Genomic DNA, 16,733 nt, shown 5'->3' with positions numbered 1-16,733 from the left:
TGCCTCTTGGTTTACTGGTATTATTTGGATGAAAGCAGTCCTGTGATTGGAGGAAGATGGTCAGAAACTGTAACAATGTTTAGAGTTCTTGATTTGCATAGATTATCTATTTAATAGTTACTATTCTGTAGTTTCTTGTTTGTGTGTATTGGGTGTGAGGGAAGAGGGATACATCTGACATTTGCATACGACATAGTTACAGGTGATAGAGAAAATAGGGGCCTAAAAAGGGGGAAAAGATTCCATATTTGATTTTGGATTTTGCTTTCATCGTATCTAGTGCTCTGTGTGGCTGATTAACAGCTATTGCAGAAACTCATCATTTGACTACTGTAAAGTTTCTTCCCCACTGTCCTGTAGGCCCCAAAGAGCTTCTCAAATAAATTGCATGTAGTTGTTTTCACTGACTATATTGGCAACTATCAAAATGATTAAAGAGCTGTTTGAAGATCCAGTGACCTATCTTGGGAAGCTGAGGCACGGGCTGGATGACTGGCCTGCGGGGCATGATGTAGATCTCAGGAATTCAGGCACAAGGTATAAGGCATCTTTGGTCTAGTCTGATTGTCTTTAGTATGCATAAAACAGTATAGGATGTGTGAAAAATGCTCAGGGAGCAGAATTCCAATTGGCTCTATGTCGTCCAAAAGTGAGAGAATGAATTAAGGATTTCTGTGTTTCTAGAACCTTACATAGTGCGTGGTGTTACGTGGGTAAGCAATAGATGTGTACGGAATTAGATTTGATTCTGAATAATTGATTACAATGTCATACTCCAAGGAAATTTGTATGGGCTGACATACTGAGGTTGTGCTTGCAGATATGAAGTGCACGTTGGAATTAATTATCCTGGTCTTTTTGAGGGAAGTACTTTCTCTTGTCAGTTGAGTTGACTGATGCAAAAGCACCTTCTGGATTTGAATTAGGTGGATAATTCTTGACTTTCCTCAAGCCTTTAAACTGGTGGAAGCTTTAATGGATATTAATTAGTGTGAACGCCTTTCATTCTTAGAGGGTCCTTTTTTTTTCTTTTTCTTTTTTTCTAAAGAGAAATCTATCTTGATTGACATATGGATCTCTCTGTTTAATGTTTTATTGTTTTTGAAGAAAGGGGCTTTGATTTCCTGCCAGAGAGCTTTCATAAAAGGACCTTAGCCTGCTGAGCCCTGATTAGACACCAGGGAGAAGTGATGATTCTTTTGTATAGCTCTCTCCTGAAAGGTGAGGAGGCCAAAATTATAATGACTCTAGGAGATACCGCTGAAGGACCACATTCAGCTACAGGAAAAATCAACCATTGCATAAACAGCAGTAGGATTGGGATGCAAATGCCATTTTCTGCTATTTTATGAATGCTTCAAAAGATCTGTAGAAGAAGGGGTCATAATGATCTCTTTGAGGAGAGAATATGGGGTTAGTTTTATATATTGCTGTAGAGTATTGACCTACATAGCTGAGAACTCTTTATAAAGTAAAATAGATTTTTATTTAAGGATCCTTCCAATTTTAGCAGATGTAAGAGATTTACATAACATGGCAAGTGTTTGTATAAATTAAACAGTGCTCCTTGTTTTGGATTTGCTAAGTTTGCTTCTAACTCTTTCATTGTGGCAGCCCTAGTTATTAACCCTGTCCCCCCAAATCAGTTCTCAAAATCAGTTTATAAACAAAGCTGGCTTATAAGTGGGGTATCAGTATCAGAGCAAAGGCCCCCAAAGCAGGGGGGCCTCTGGTTTCATCTTCAGATGTAGCCTGGCTCTGTGGGCTGCTAGTCATGTAGCCTTGAGCAAGGTTTTAGCTGCTCTGAATTTCAGTGGAAGCATAAATAAGATAAAAATATTTACCTGGCAGAGGGATTGTGAGGACTTAATCAGATAAAGTGCACAAAAGGCCTAATGTGCTTTGGATTTGATAGCACTGCTCGTGGTAACAATATTTTATAAAGACATAGAAATAAAATGGACCAAAGAGATGATAATCGATTGACTTGTTGTTCTTAGTCTTAGCCAGAGATAAAACTATATTACTAGAGAATTTTTGGGTCATTTGCAATCTTTTTATCAAGTAGAAGATGAACATGATCATATATCATTTATTTACCCTGGGCTTGACCCAAAACACACACTACAGAGCCCATCAAGAAGTGCTTAGAAATCTCCCTTTTTTCTTACGTGTGTTCACAAACGTAATTCATAATATCCTATCTGCTTTAAATTTCCCTTTCCAGTTCGAGGAGAATGATCCTAGTCTAAATTTGTACCTAGTAGAACTTAACAGTGAGTCCACTGTTCATCCTAAAATGAATGCACCCTTGCCAAGATGACTGATGTCAGCTAATATTAAAAGTGAATATTAACTATCTGCTACAAATGAGCTACTTGTTCTTAATTAATGTAAAATAAAATAATGTACGTTTAGCAACATAACCACAAGTCACTGCCTTACTGGTTGGTCATTATTTATGTATTTATTTATTTATTAACATAGGTTTATAGAAAAGGTGATCAGAGAATAGAGAGTTCCCATGAAATTTCCTCTCACTTTTGTCTTTGACCTAATTAACATCTTTTGTGAATGTGATACATTTGTTACGATTGATAAATCAGTATTGATACATTATTATCAGCTGAAGTCCATAGTCCTTCCTGCTGCTCGTCCAACCTCTGGCAGCCACTGATTTTTTAAATCTTTTCTCTAGTTTTACCTTTTCCAGAATGTCAAATAGTTGGAATCATACAGTATGTAGCCTTCTCAGACTGCCTTCTGACACTTGGCAGTGTTTTTAAGTTTCCTCCATGCCTTTTCATGGTTTGATCGCTTATTTCTTTTTAACTCTTTAACTCTAAAGACTATTGTATGGATGTCTTGCAGTTTATCTCTTCAGACGTCTTAGTTGCTTCTAGTGTTTGGGAACAATGCGTAAAGCTTCTCTCAACCTTCATGTACCAATTTTTGTGTGGACATCAGTTTCAGCTCACTTGGGTAAGTACCAAGGATCATGATTGTTGTGTCATATGGTAAGAGTATGTTTAGTCTTGTAATAAACTCCCACCTGTCTCCCAGAGTGGCCGCACGGTTCTGCATTCCCACTGGCAAGGAATGAGAGTTCCTGTCGCTCTACATAATCACCAGTTTTTGATGGTGTTTTGGATTTTAGCCATTTACTTAATTACATACAGTTAATTAATTCATTTCACTTTCCCAGTTAACTTTACTTTTCCTGTAGAGTATAAGTGTTGTGAAGGCACAGATTTTAGCTTTTTTTTTTTCTTTAAAGATTTTATTTATTTATTTGACAGAGACAGAGATCACAAGTAGGCAGAGAAGCAGGCAGAGAGAGAGGGGAGAAGCAGGGTCCCCACTGAGCAGAGAGCCCCATGTGGGGCTCGATCCCAGGACCCTGAGATCATGACCTGAGCCGAAGGCAGAGGCTTAACCCCCTGAGCCACCCAGGCACCCCAGATTTTAGCTTTTTTTACTTCCATATCCCAAGTTCCCAGAGCGACTGGTGACATATAGTGGGTGCTCAATAAATATCTGTGGAAGGGGTGAATGAATGAATCATAGCAGTGAAAAGTAAACATCCCAAGGGGTCATTTCTATAAAGAGAGAAACCATTGCCAAGAGGGTTTTTATTTTCCTAAGAACCAATAATAAATGTCTTATATGTTTACTGTAAATACTGATAAATTGGTGTTTTCATCTGGATTCATAGTTGTCTCCAAGTAAGCCTTTGCAAGTAAATCTCAGCTTAGATTCAAACATTCAAATTTAAATTTTATAAAAATATTGACCTTCCAGTAAGTCAAAAGCAATTTATCTTTCCTTTCCACTTTGTAAAACAAATTTTTTGTTAGTTATATTTAAAGGAAGTACCAAATTATACAACATCCACCATTTGATTGAATCTAGGGCATAACTCTGACTGTGCATTTATCATCGTCTGGAGAACTTTTCACAAAATCATGTGCCAGTCCTTGCCTGCAGGAATTCTGACTTAAATGTTCAGCCTTCCACCCGACCCCTCTACCCGCTTCCCAGGTAGTTATGTAAGTTCCCAGATGCTCTCAATGCAAAGCTAGGGTTGAGACTTCTAATATTAGGGGCTTAAGAAACTCAATATTGATTTTAGTCAGGAGATATTAAAATGAATTTTTTGAAAGAAATAGCTATATAAAAATACATTGTAGAGAATTTAATACTTTGTTTTAAAGCATAATAGCTCACAGCTTATCAAGCTGTCTGTAGCCCTCAAATTAGAAAAGCATGAAGTAAATTATAGGAATAGCATGATTCTCCTCTCCACCTTTTTAAATTCTGCCCCAGATCTTGATAGGAACAGTGAGCAAAGGACTGCTGAAGTGATAAACAGGTATCATACCTCTCCATGAGCAGGCTAGTGGAGTAAGGCCATATATAAATTGGTATATATTTTTTGGAAGGCGATTCAGAATTAATATTGAAAATCCACATGCCCTTTGATCCAGAACTCTATATCTAAGAATTTACCCAGAAGAAACAGATTTTCATTGCAGCATCACATGTGGTACCAAACACTGATAACTATCCTAGATACCCACCAAGAGGGGAATGCTTGAATAGGCATCAGGTGCAACCAGCCATGGCCCACTCTATGTAAAAAATCTTAAATATCTTATGATACATATTGAAATAAATCCTATCAATTATCCATTATTAAACAACAGAAACAAGTTAAATAACAATGTTTAACCTATGATGCTATTTTTATAAAAATAACCTCATTTCACCCACCATAAAAAATGTAAAAAAATCTTCTCTCTGTATATATGGTTCTTAATGTTTTGGAAAGGATATGAAGATCTTTTATGATTTATTTATATTGATATATCAATATATATATATGATGTATTATATCATAAATCATATGATTTATGATCATCAGTGATTACATCCAGAAAATGAGTGTGGGGGATGAAGGTTTTATTCAACCAATTTTTAAATTTTTTATTATTGAAAACCAAATGTTGTTATATTTGAAATTTAAACAGAAGCAAGAAAATGAGACAACCCCGCTAAGCCCCTATGATTTCTGATTCTTGGAAAAAAAAAAATTTACATTTCTATCAAACAAAATGCCCTTTATTGTAACACTCCTGGAAAATTTAGCCAATCATGAGTAAGATCTTGATAAATACTTAGTTTTGTGTTCAGATACCCTCAGTCCCCATTTGCTCCCCTCCTCGTTTTTAAAACTGCTGCAGTACTTATCTGAGCAAAAGTTGGATTCCTCTCAGATGGACCTTGATTAGGTGCCTAGGAATTAAAACAACAGTTTTATAAAATTTTTATTGGAGTACAGTTGACATGGTGTTATATTAGTTTCAGGTATATAGCCTAGTTGACTCAAATCTCTATGCTCACCACAAGTGTAGTTACCATCTGTCAACATGCAACACTATCACAATGTCATTGACTCTGTTTTCTCTGATCTACCTTTTACTCCTATGGCTTATTTATGACTGGACTCTTGTACCTCCCACTCCCCTTTCACCCATTTTGCCCATCTCCCTTCCCCCTGTCCTCTGGCAATCATCAGTCCTCTGTATTTAATAGGCCTGATTCTGCTTTTTGTTTGTTTATTCATTTGCTTTCTTCTTTTGATGCCAAATGTAAGTGAAATCATATGGTATTTATCGTTCTCTTAGTTCATCTGTTTTTTAGATTCTACATGTAAGTGAAATCAAATGGTATTTTTTTTTTCTCTAACTTATTTCACTTAGCATAATATCCTCTAGGTCTGTCTGTGTTTTTGCAAATGGCAAGAGCTCATCACCTTTTTAATGGCTGACTAATATTCCATTATATATATACCTACCACAACTCTTTATCCATGTATTGATGGACAGCGTGCTTGGGCTGTTTTTACATCATGGCTGTTATAAACAATGCTTCATAAACATAGGGGCGCATATATCTTTTCAAATTAGAGTTTTAATATTCTTTGGGTAAATACAGAGTAGTGGAATTACTGGATCATCTGATATTTCTGTTTTCATTTTTTTGAATAATTTCCATACTGTTTTCTACAGTGGCTATACCAGATTATATTCCTGCCAGTAGTGTGCAGTGGTTCCTTTTTCTTCACATCCTCACCAACACTTATTGTTTCTTGTCCTTTTGAATCTAGACATTCTGGCAGGTGTAGGGTAATATCTTACTGTGGATTTGATTTACATTCCCCTGATGATGAGTAATGTTCAGTACCTTTTCACATACCTGTTGATCATCTGTACATACAGATGTATGTACATCTGTACATCTGTATGTACATCTTCTTTAGTTTTAATATGTACAACATATTGATTTGATAATTCTGTACATAACTTAATTCTCACCATGATAATTATGTCACTGTTTGTTACCATACAACAGAGTATGGTGATTTCTTTTATTTATTTATTTATTTATTTATTTATTTATTTATTTATTTATTGATGGGGTGGAGGGGCAAAAGGAGAGGGAGAGAGAAACTTTAAGCAGGGTCCATGCCCAGAGTGGAGCCCACTGTGGGGCTTGGTCTCACAACCCTGAGATCATGACCTGAGCTGAAATCAAGAGTTGGACACTTAAGTGACTGAGCCACCCAGGTGACCCACAACAGTCTTTTTTATTGGGGTTTTATTACCTAGGCATGAAATTGAACATCAACCCTACAATTGAACTCAGTTTTCAAGGAAGTCAGGCTGGTTCCAAGTCCCAGTGGTGTAATCATGTGGTTGGTTTATTGACCAGCTCCCATCCTGAGTCCTCTCATCTCATTAATATAAACCGAGGTGTGATCCATGGGCTTATAAATAAGAAAGGCACTCATATTACTTATGAAATTCCAAGAGTTTTGATTCTTTTTCCTAGGAGCCAGGGACAAAGACCAGTCAAATTCTTTATTATACAACAGTAGGTCTTCCTGAAGTCAGACTGGGGAGTAAGAGGTGTAGGACTCAGCTTTTATTTAGTCCCGGGCTTCTTGAACAGTGACACTTCTGGTGGTCCTCCTTGCTCCATTCCTGTCCTCCTGAGCAATCATGCTCATGGTGGTTCTTTCCTGATGCACTCATGTTAGGTTATAGTCCCTCTTTCTTCTTGTAAACAGTTTTAAGGATCAGTGTTTCATTTTCCGGGGACCCCATTATTCACTTTCCACTTTGAGATTCATCCCTGAGCCTGTCCTTTTTTGCATTTCCACTTCTATACCGTTTTCCATCTTAAAACCCTAGAAACCAAACCAAACCAAAACACAGTAACAAAGACTCCCCCAACCATCCTTTTCTTTAATAGAAGTTCATTGTCTGTTAAACCTAGAATAGGAGGTTAACCCTAGAATAGGATGTACAATTTCAGGAGATGTAGATTCCTAGTGGAAATGGTGGGGTTGACCTGTATTTCTAGGAGATCAGGGAACTAAAGCTTTTGCATTTCTTTCTTCAAGAAAGATAATGAATAAATAGAAAGCCTTTATATCTCTCTTTTTAAGAATGTAAACTAGCAATTTAGGAAAAGTCTTGTAAACCACTGCTTGACCCAAGTGGTAGAGGATTCTTCAAAATCCTTTAAAAACGAGTTCTGAATTTATTTTCAGAGTTAGTTATTTGACATAATACATTGTATTGAGTTATCTCTAAATTGATATTTATTCATGTATCATCCCTTTGAAATATACTCCAAAGATTACATCTCATGTACTGTTTCTGTCTTAACTATTTGAATTGCCTTAGGCAAGAACAATGCAAGAAAGCATCAATCATTGCTCAAAATGGATCACGTTGATCCATTTCCAGTTATTTTTCAATGTTATTTTTAAAAGTTGTGAGTGTTGGATTGCTTTAGATAATCGTCTGAAAGATCATGGTCCTTCTGATCTTTTACTGGGACTCAGGGACCTAATGAAAGAGAAACCAGGATAGATGGAAGTGAGCACAGCCATATGTCCGCTATAAGACCATGAATGCTTCGTGGTAGAAGTTTTCAGATCCATGATTTTATTTAACCACATTTAATCCCTACAGCAGTTCTTCAAGGCAAATACTTACGCCACTTTCATAGATCAGAAAATTGAATTTACGGAGATACTGTATTTACTCATTAATGAGGTGAAGAGTGATAGACACAGGATTGGATTATTTTTGATAATTCAAGCTCCTTCCACAATGCTATATGGTCATTGTTTCCAGGATGACCTATGTAATAGATACCTTCAGTTAACACTCACTTCTCAGTTTGTACATTTGCAAAGGATTGTTCGCATTATTGCAGGATCAGAGCTCCCAGTAGGTTGTTAAAGGTAAGTGAACTATTGCGTTCGTTCATTCAGTGTATTTTTACAGGGTATCCTCTCTGTGCCAAGGCACTGTTGGAAATGAGGCTGGCATCCATGAATTATATGCATGACTTTGTCCATTCAGCGAACACTGAATCACACCATTCTATAACATTGCCTGGTGAAGATGGTGAAAAGTTGTGACAGACTAATTTTACTTTTTGAAAGTTCTTTAAATCATGAAATAAAAAGAATTTTTTTTTTCCTCCTACCGTTAGGTCTGAAAGACGTAAAACCACAACTTAGAATCCTTTGTTTGATATCATTTAACTGATTTTATTTAATTATCTTTTTAATTTTATGAACTTTCAAGTTCACACTTCAAACGGTCATGCCAAGCAGGTCCCAGGTCCCAAGCTCAGAAGTTGTAGTGCATGTGACAGCGCCTACAACAACTAATAAGCGGGTTCCATGACAGCGACCCAGTTTCAGCAGGTACCGTAATTGCAGATTATACTCTTCATGGTTTCTTCTTTGTGTGAATAGTAAGCGTATGAAATCTTGAGTCAACATTTCCTTTTCTGTTGCATAAACAGTGCTGAAAGCTTAATGATCAGCTGGAGAAGAGGCGTAATGAATAGTTGCAGCATTGTTCCTGAAACACCGTGGTGGCTCTTTCTCTGCCATCATTTTATCTATGCTTGAATTTTGTGTATGCTTCTAGTCTGTCATTCTCCTTGAGCATTGGACACTCCCCCTGCGGTAATTGCTGTGACACACATACAGCTTCTATCGTATGACAGTGGAAATGTCTCTCCTTCAACCTGAGCTCACTTCATTGGAGAGACTACTTTCCAGAATGATGACTCTGCAGAAAGTGACTCATCCAATCAAACAATAATACATTTTTTTTTTTAAGGTGTATTTGGCCTTTTGGATAATGTAATATCGTGTTGCTTTTCTGTAAATTAAGAGTAAAATTTTCAGTGAATTGGAGTTGGAATTGGGATTTGCAGGTTTTTTGGCTGTATTTGATTTTAGACCACTGTTAATTTTTTGTAGTTCTGTTTCTACCCTTATATAATTTATGTTATAAATTTGAAGAGTGCTGCTCTCTCTGCAGTGAATTAAGTAGCTAAGTTATTGAAATGTTAACATACACAATTATTTGGTTTGCCTTTAGTAGCCCGTTAGCAGGTGGTGATAATGAGCTATTATATCTCCCCAGGCCAAGTGTCAATTAGGTGCTAACTATGTAAGAGGTCTTACTGTACAAATGGTATCTAGAAGACAGGGTGCAATGAACAGTACCACCTTTAATTTTACCCACAATATTTAAACCTATGGCTATTTATTATATTATGCTCTTTTATTTGGCTGTTGGTAAAAGAAAAGTTTCCCAGAGTCTGCTATTAAAATCGAGTGGTTCAGTTTAAAATTACAGAAAACACATTTTCAAATAAGTACGGAGTTAGTTCCTTTGTATCAGTCTTTAGAAGGCATAGACGTATTTTGAACAGAGAGTATAGTAATCTGTAAATATGAGTGAGGTAGGCAGAGTACTCCCTTGCTCCCTTAGGTATTAATATGTCATTTTGGGAAAAAAAAATAACTCAGCAGAGTTCTGTTCATTATAGGTATATTTTGTAATGAGTAGTTTCTTAAGCAACATTAGAAGCATCCAGATGATAACCTTTTAAAGATTTGTAAAATATATTTATCATATTAGGGTGACAAGTGAGATAGCAAAAGCTAGGTTTTATTAGCTTGAGAATCTTTAGAATTAGGTTATATTTAGGTGGATTTAACTGCCAAACATTACTATAGTGGCTAAAGTAACCAATTTGTTATCTGTGGTCTATTTAAGAGAAATAAAAACACATGTTAGTGAAATCATCCCCACCCCATCTTTGTTTTTTGATACATTTTTGAGAAAAGGATTAAGTGTCTAAGAGAGTTGGAATTATTTTGGACCTTTTGCTTATTCAAGAAATACATTTTTTAAATAAATAAATACATTTTTAAAATACATTTTAAATAAATTTTTAAAATACATTTTTTAAATTATTTAGGACCTTTTGCTTATTCAAGAAATACATTTTTTAAATAAAATGACCTTTTATAATCAGAAGCGTTATCATAAGCATTCATGAAATATTGATGAACTGAAAATAAATGAGAGCATAAACTACACTCCTAAAAGTCACTAATTCCTAAATTTTTACCTAAAGCGATCCATATTTTTAGCTCTTAGTCTTCACAAACTCTTTATGTTGTTTCCTCTACCTGCATTTATTGTGTAATAATTCATTTTTGACCAATGATTAACCACTCGTTGCAATATGTTGATAGAATTCCAGGCTGTGGTGAAGTTCATGCCCTTTCCTCTGTCTGGTTCTTTGTTTGGCCAGTGCAGCACAGCATAGAATTCTTTGTTTTTTAAAATAAAAAAAAAATTTTTTTATTATGTTCAGTTAGCCAACGTATAGTATGTCATTAGTTTTTGATGTAGTGTTCAATGATTCATTAGTTGTGTATAACACCCAGTATTCATCACAACATGTGCCCTCCTTAATACCCATCCCCCTGTTACTCCATCCCCCCACCCTCTCCCTTTTGTAACCCTCACTTTGGTTCCCAGCGTCCAGAGTCTCTCATGGTTTGTTTCCCTCTCTGATGTTTTCCCAATCAGTTTTCTCTCCCTTCCTCTGTGGTCCTCCATGCTATTTCTTATATTCTACATATGAGTGAAACCATATGATAAATGTCTTCCTCTACTTGACTTAATTTCACTTGGCTTAATCCCCTCCAGTTCCATCCATGTCAATGCAAATGGTGGGTAATCATCCTTTCTGATGGCTGAGTAATATTCCATTGCATATATGAACCACATCTTCTTTATCCATTCATCTGTTGAAGGGCATCTCGGCTTCTTCCACAGTTTGGCTATTGTGAACATTGCTGCTATGAACATTGGGATGCATGTACACCTTCTTTTCACTACATCTGGATTTTGGGGGTAAATACCTAGTAGTGCAATTGCAGGGTCATAGGGTAGCTCTATTTTTAACTTTTTGAGGAACTTCCATACTGTTTTCCAAAGTAGCTGCACCAGCCTGCATTCCTACCAACAGTGTAAGAGGCTTCCCTTTCCTCCACATCCTCTCCAACATTGTTGTTTCCTGCCTTGTTAATTTTTGCCATTCTAACTGGTGTAAGGGGTATCTCATTGTGTTTTTGACTTGAATTTCCGTGATGGCTAGTGATATTGAACATTTTTTCATGTGTCTGTTAGCTAATTGTGTATCTTCTTTGGAGAAGTGTCTGTTCATGTCTTCTGCCCATTTTTTGACTGGATTATGTGTTTTTTGGGTGTTGAGTTTGAAAAGTTCTTTATGGATCTGGGATACTAGCCCTCTATCTGTAATGTCATTTGCACATATCTTCTCCTATTCTGTGAGTTGCCTCTTAGCTTTGTTAACTGTTTCTTTTGCTGTGCAGAAGCCTTTTATCTTGATGAAGTCCCAAAAGTTCATTTTTGCTTTTGTTTCCCTTGTCTTTGGAGATGTGTCTTGAAAGAAGTTGTTGTGGCTGATGTTGAAGAAGTTACTACCTATGTGCTTCTCTAGGATTTTGAAGGATTCCTGTCTCACGTTCAGGTCTTTCATCCACTTTGAGTTTATCTTTGTGCATGGTGTAAGAGAATGGTCCAGTTTCGTTCTTCTGTATGAAGCTGTCCAATTTTCCCAGTACCATTTATTGAAGAGACTGTCTTATTTCCATTGGATATTTTTTCCTGACTTATCAAAGATTAGTTGACCAGTAATTGAGGGTCCATTTCTGGAGTGTCTATTCTGTTCCATTGATCCACAACAGAGAATTCTTTAAATGTATTGAGATAATTTCTAAATTCTTCTGCCATTGTGGGTGCCTGGCTGTCAAGGAAATTTGAGAAATAAAGGAAAATATGAGAAAAGAGAAAGGGAAGCAAGAAGGAGGGAAGAGGAAAAGAAAGAGAAAGAGAAAGAAAATGAAGAAGTAGAGAAAGAAAGGAAGCAAAGAAAAGGAGAGATGGTGAGAAGGGGAAATGAATGAAAGAAGATAGGGGAGCTAGACCAGAGGCTCGGTAGTTGGCTTTTGCCAGTGTATTTATATTTATGCCAAATGGAATGTTTTCATTTACCTTTGAATCCTTTCATTTTAAATATGAAGATACTTTCAACTGAGGAAGTTTAAGAATTCTATCATTTCGTTTAAAATACACATAATGCACTAGGAGTGGGTGTTTTTGAGTTAAAATAATATTGTATTCAGGGGATTTGCAATGTTCAATTGCAATCTAAAATACAGATAGTTTTCTTTTTATCATAAATTGCTTGTGTTTATTTTTTTCATTGTGTTCTTTTTTTGGATGAGTGATCAAATAAAGAGCACATGTGGTTTCTTCAGTTCACATTCATGGAATCATAAACAGTTCTTTCCCCACCCCCTCCTGCACACACAGTCTGTTTTCTCCATTATAGATGGAGATATTTAAAACAAAACCCAGAGGTCAGATGGTGTTTCATCTTCCCTAAACCCTCTGACTTCCTGTCAGATTTGGAATAAAAGCTCAAGTCTTTGCCCACCCCACAAGCTCTTATTCCATTCATCTTCTGCCAACATCCTTGCTCTGGTAGACACTCCATGACAGAAGCTCATAACTGTCCACTCCTCAGACATACAGGGCATGTTCTGCTCAGGATTTTCACTAGCTGTTCCTTTTGCATAGACCACTCTTCCCTCAGACCTTCTCTTTCATTCACATCCCTGCTATAGTGCACCTCCCCTTCCTCCGAGCTGTCCTGACCAATCTATCTACAATAAATTCCCTTGGCCTTTTCCCGTACCTTCTCTAACTTCTCAGTGTACCTGGCCTTTTCTTTATAACACATTCAGTGCCTGAATTTGTTCATTTATATATTAATATATATGAGGTTATATCTGTGTATATATAAACACACAATGTGTATGTGTATTGGTAGAGATAAACACGTGTGGGTATTACTTCCTCCATTAAAATGTCATCTCTCTGAGGGCAGGAACTGGGTCTGTCTCACTCACGGCCGTATTCACATCTGCACAGGAATGAGCTATTTCAGTTATCATGTCTCCCTTTGTTCAGAGTATAAGTGGGTTTAGATTGATGGAGGGAGATCAATTATCATCCCTTGTGTTAAGTGCTATGAAACAAAAAATAGAGGGAACCCAGAGGAGAAAGTGAATAATTCTCTCTGGGGCCTGAAAATAGTTTGAAATTGATGCTGACATGTTAATAGATGTTGAAAGATTGGTTCAACATTGAATAGGAAGAGAAATAGAGAAGATAATTCCACTCAGAACAAGTTGGGTGACATCTCAGAGTTAGGGAAGAGTATGGAACATTCAAAAACACTGAACTAAAACTGATGGAGTGTCCAACACAATAGCTGCCTGAGGGGAAGTGGAGTGAGGTGGTCTGGAGAGGTATCTTGGAGTTAGCACATCTTTTCATGTGCTTGTTGGATATTAATAAAGATTTTTTTGGAGAAATGTCTATGTAGGTTCTTTGCCCATTTAAAATTTGGGTTATTTGGGATTTTTGTTGCAGGGTGGTAGGAATTCTTTAATTCTGGATATTAACACCTTATCTCCTAGATAGTTCATAGATATCTTCTCTCATCCTGCAGGTTTCTTTTTCACTCTGATTGTTGCCTTTGCTGTGCAGCAGTTTTCAAGTTTGATGCATTCCCGTTTGTTTGTCCTCGCTTTATTTTCTGTTGTATTTTTGCTGTCATGTCCAAATCGTTGCCAAATCCAATGTTATGAAGCTTTTTTCTATGTTTTCCTGTAGGAGTTTTATAGTTTCAGTACTTATATTTAAGTCTCTAATCCATTTTGAGTTAATTTTTGTATAGGATTTGAGGGAAGGATCCAACTCCATTCTTTTGCATGTGGATATCCAGTTGGCCCAACATCGTTTATTGAAGAAAGACTCTCTTTCTATCACTGCACAGCCTTGGCACCCTTGTCTAAGATCATTTGATTATATGTGAAAGGGCTTATTTCTGGGGTCTCTGTTCTGTTTTGTGTCAGGTTTGGCCAGCAAACCCCGAGATGGTGAATGAAAAGATTTACTCCAGACACCTTAGCAGGAGAAAGGAGAGGCCTGGGGACCACACGTTTTAGTGGCAAAAAGCCTCGAGCGAAGATTTGTCTCCACTTTTATCGGGGTCATATCAATACACCACGCACAAGAAGAAAACAAGGGGGGGCATGTAACCTTAATGGTCAGGACAATAATATATGCGGCAGTGTTTAATAAGAACAAGGAGGCAAGGAGTTTGTGAAATACATGACTACCACAGGTGCCTGTTTTTCTTTAAAATTTAAACATTGACTCCCTAGGTGAGAACCTTGAGCCATAGTGAGAATCTGGCTGCTTTCAGCCAAGAAACTTCAAAGGAGGCCCAGCGTTCTGGGCATTCCTCCTTTGCTTTTCAATTAGTCTCATTCAGAGAGGCATATATAAGTTAGATTTTGTTTATCCAGGCACTGTGAATTCCGTTTTGTTTGTCCTGGTTTTATGCTAGTACCATACTCTTGATCATTGTAGCTTCTTAAATGTTTGAAATCAGGACATATGAGGCCTGTAGCTACATTTTCCTTTCTCAAGATTATTTTGGCTATTCAGGGTCCTTTGAAATTTCATATGAATTTTATTTTATTTTTTTATTTCTGCAAAAGAAAAAAAGCCATTTGGATTTTGATAGGAATTATATTGAATAGGTAGGTCACTTTGGGTAGTATGGACATTTTAACAATATTAAGTCTTCCAATCTATGAACATGTGATGTCTTTCCATTTATTTATATATAAAAGAAACTAAATAGTTTCTTTTATTGTGTTTTTCTGTTTTCAGTGTGCAAACTCTTGCCTCCTTGGTTCAGTTTATTACTAAGTATTTTTTTTCTTTTTGATGCTGTTGTAAATGGGGTTGTTTTCTTAGTTTCCTTTTCTAGTAGTTTGTTGTTAACGTATTGAAATGCAACTGATTGTGGCTCAGTCAGTTAAGCATCTGCCTTCTGCTCAGGTCATAATCCCAGGGTCCTGGGATCAAGCCCCTTGTCAGACCCCCTGCTCTGTGGGGAGACTGCCTCTCCCTTTGCCTTTGCCTCCCTCTCTCTTTCTGTCTCTTATGAATAAACAAAAATCTTAAAAAAAAAAAAAAAGGAAATGCAGCTGATTTTTGCATCTGGAGTTTGTGTACTGCAACTTTGCAAATTCCTTTATCAATTCTAATGGGGGGTGTGTGTGTGTGCGCGCATGTGTGCATGCAGGGATGTAACTTTTATGGTTTTATGCATACAAGATCTTGTCATCTGTGAAAAGAAATAATTTTACTCTTCCTTACCATTTTGGATGCCTTTTTTTTTCTTCTTTTTATTTGCTCTGGCTAGGATTTCCAGTACTATATTGAATGGAAGTGATTAGAGTGGGCATCCTTGCCTTGTGCCTGATCTTAGAGGAAAAGATTTCAGATTTTTATTATTGAGTATGGTGTTAGCTATGGTCTCTTCATATATGGCCTTTATCGTTTTGAGGTAATTTCCTTCTATTCCTAGTTTGCTGATTTTTTTTATCATGAAAAGGTGTTGAATTTTGTCAAATTCTTTTTCTGTCTTAATTGGGATGATCACATGTTTTTTTTGCTACATTCTATAAATGTGTATTACACTGACTGTTTTTCATATTTCGAACCATCCTTGCATTGCAGAAATAAACTAACTCAGTCATGGAGTATAATGTTTTTAATGTACTATGGAATTCAGTCTGCTAATTTTGTTGAGGATTTTTATTTCAATATTTATCAGTGATACTGATTTGTAGGGTTTTTTAAATAGTATCTTTGTCTGGTCTTATTCTTTAGGTAATGTTGGCCTCACAAAATGAGTTTGGAAGTGTTCCTCTTCATATTTTTGGAAGTATTCTCTCTTCGTTTTTTGGAGGAGTTTGAGAAGGATTAGTATGTATTCCTCTCTGAATGTTTTGTGTAATTCTCTAGTGAAGCCTTCTGGTTCTGTAGTTTTCTTTGTTGGGAGGTTTTTGATTACTGATTTAATCTCCTTAGTAGTTGCAGATCTGTTCAGATTTTCTATTTCTTCATGATTCAGTCTTAGTAGGTTGTATATTTCTAGGAATTTATCTACTTCTTCTAGGTTATCCAGATTGTTGATGCATAATCTGTTTTATTTCTGTGGCATCAGATATAATGTCTCCTCTTTCATTTCTTCCTTTTTTTTTTTTTTAAAGATTTTATTTATTTATTTGAGAGAGAGAGAGTGAGAGCAAGCATGAGAGGGGAGAAGGACAGAGGGAGCAGACTCCCCATGGAGCAGGGAGCCTGATGCGGGACTCC

General features: G+C 36.6%; 1 protein-coding gene across 7 annotated transcripts in view; it reads left to right on the top strand.

Moving 5' to 3' along the window:
• NRG3 (neuregulin 3) overlaps positions 1-16,733 on the top strand; it is a gene marked incomplete at both ends in the record, with an annotated part of 1,061,561 nt that overhangs the window by 48,522 nt on the left and 996,306 nt on the right. The gene's annotated exons all lie outside the window — the stretch shown is intronic.

This window comes from Martes martes (genome assembly GCF_963455335.1).
Source record: "Martes martes genome assembly, chromosome: 14".
Lineage (NCBI taxonomy): Eukaryota > Metazoa > Chordata > Mammalia > Carnivora > Mustelidae > Martes > Martes martes.
This window is presented reverse-complemented; position numbering and strand designations above follow the sequence as displayed.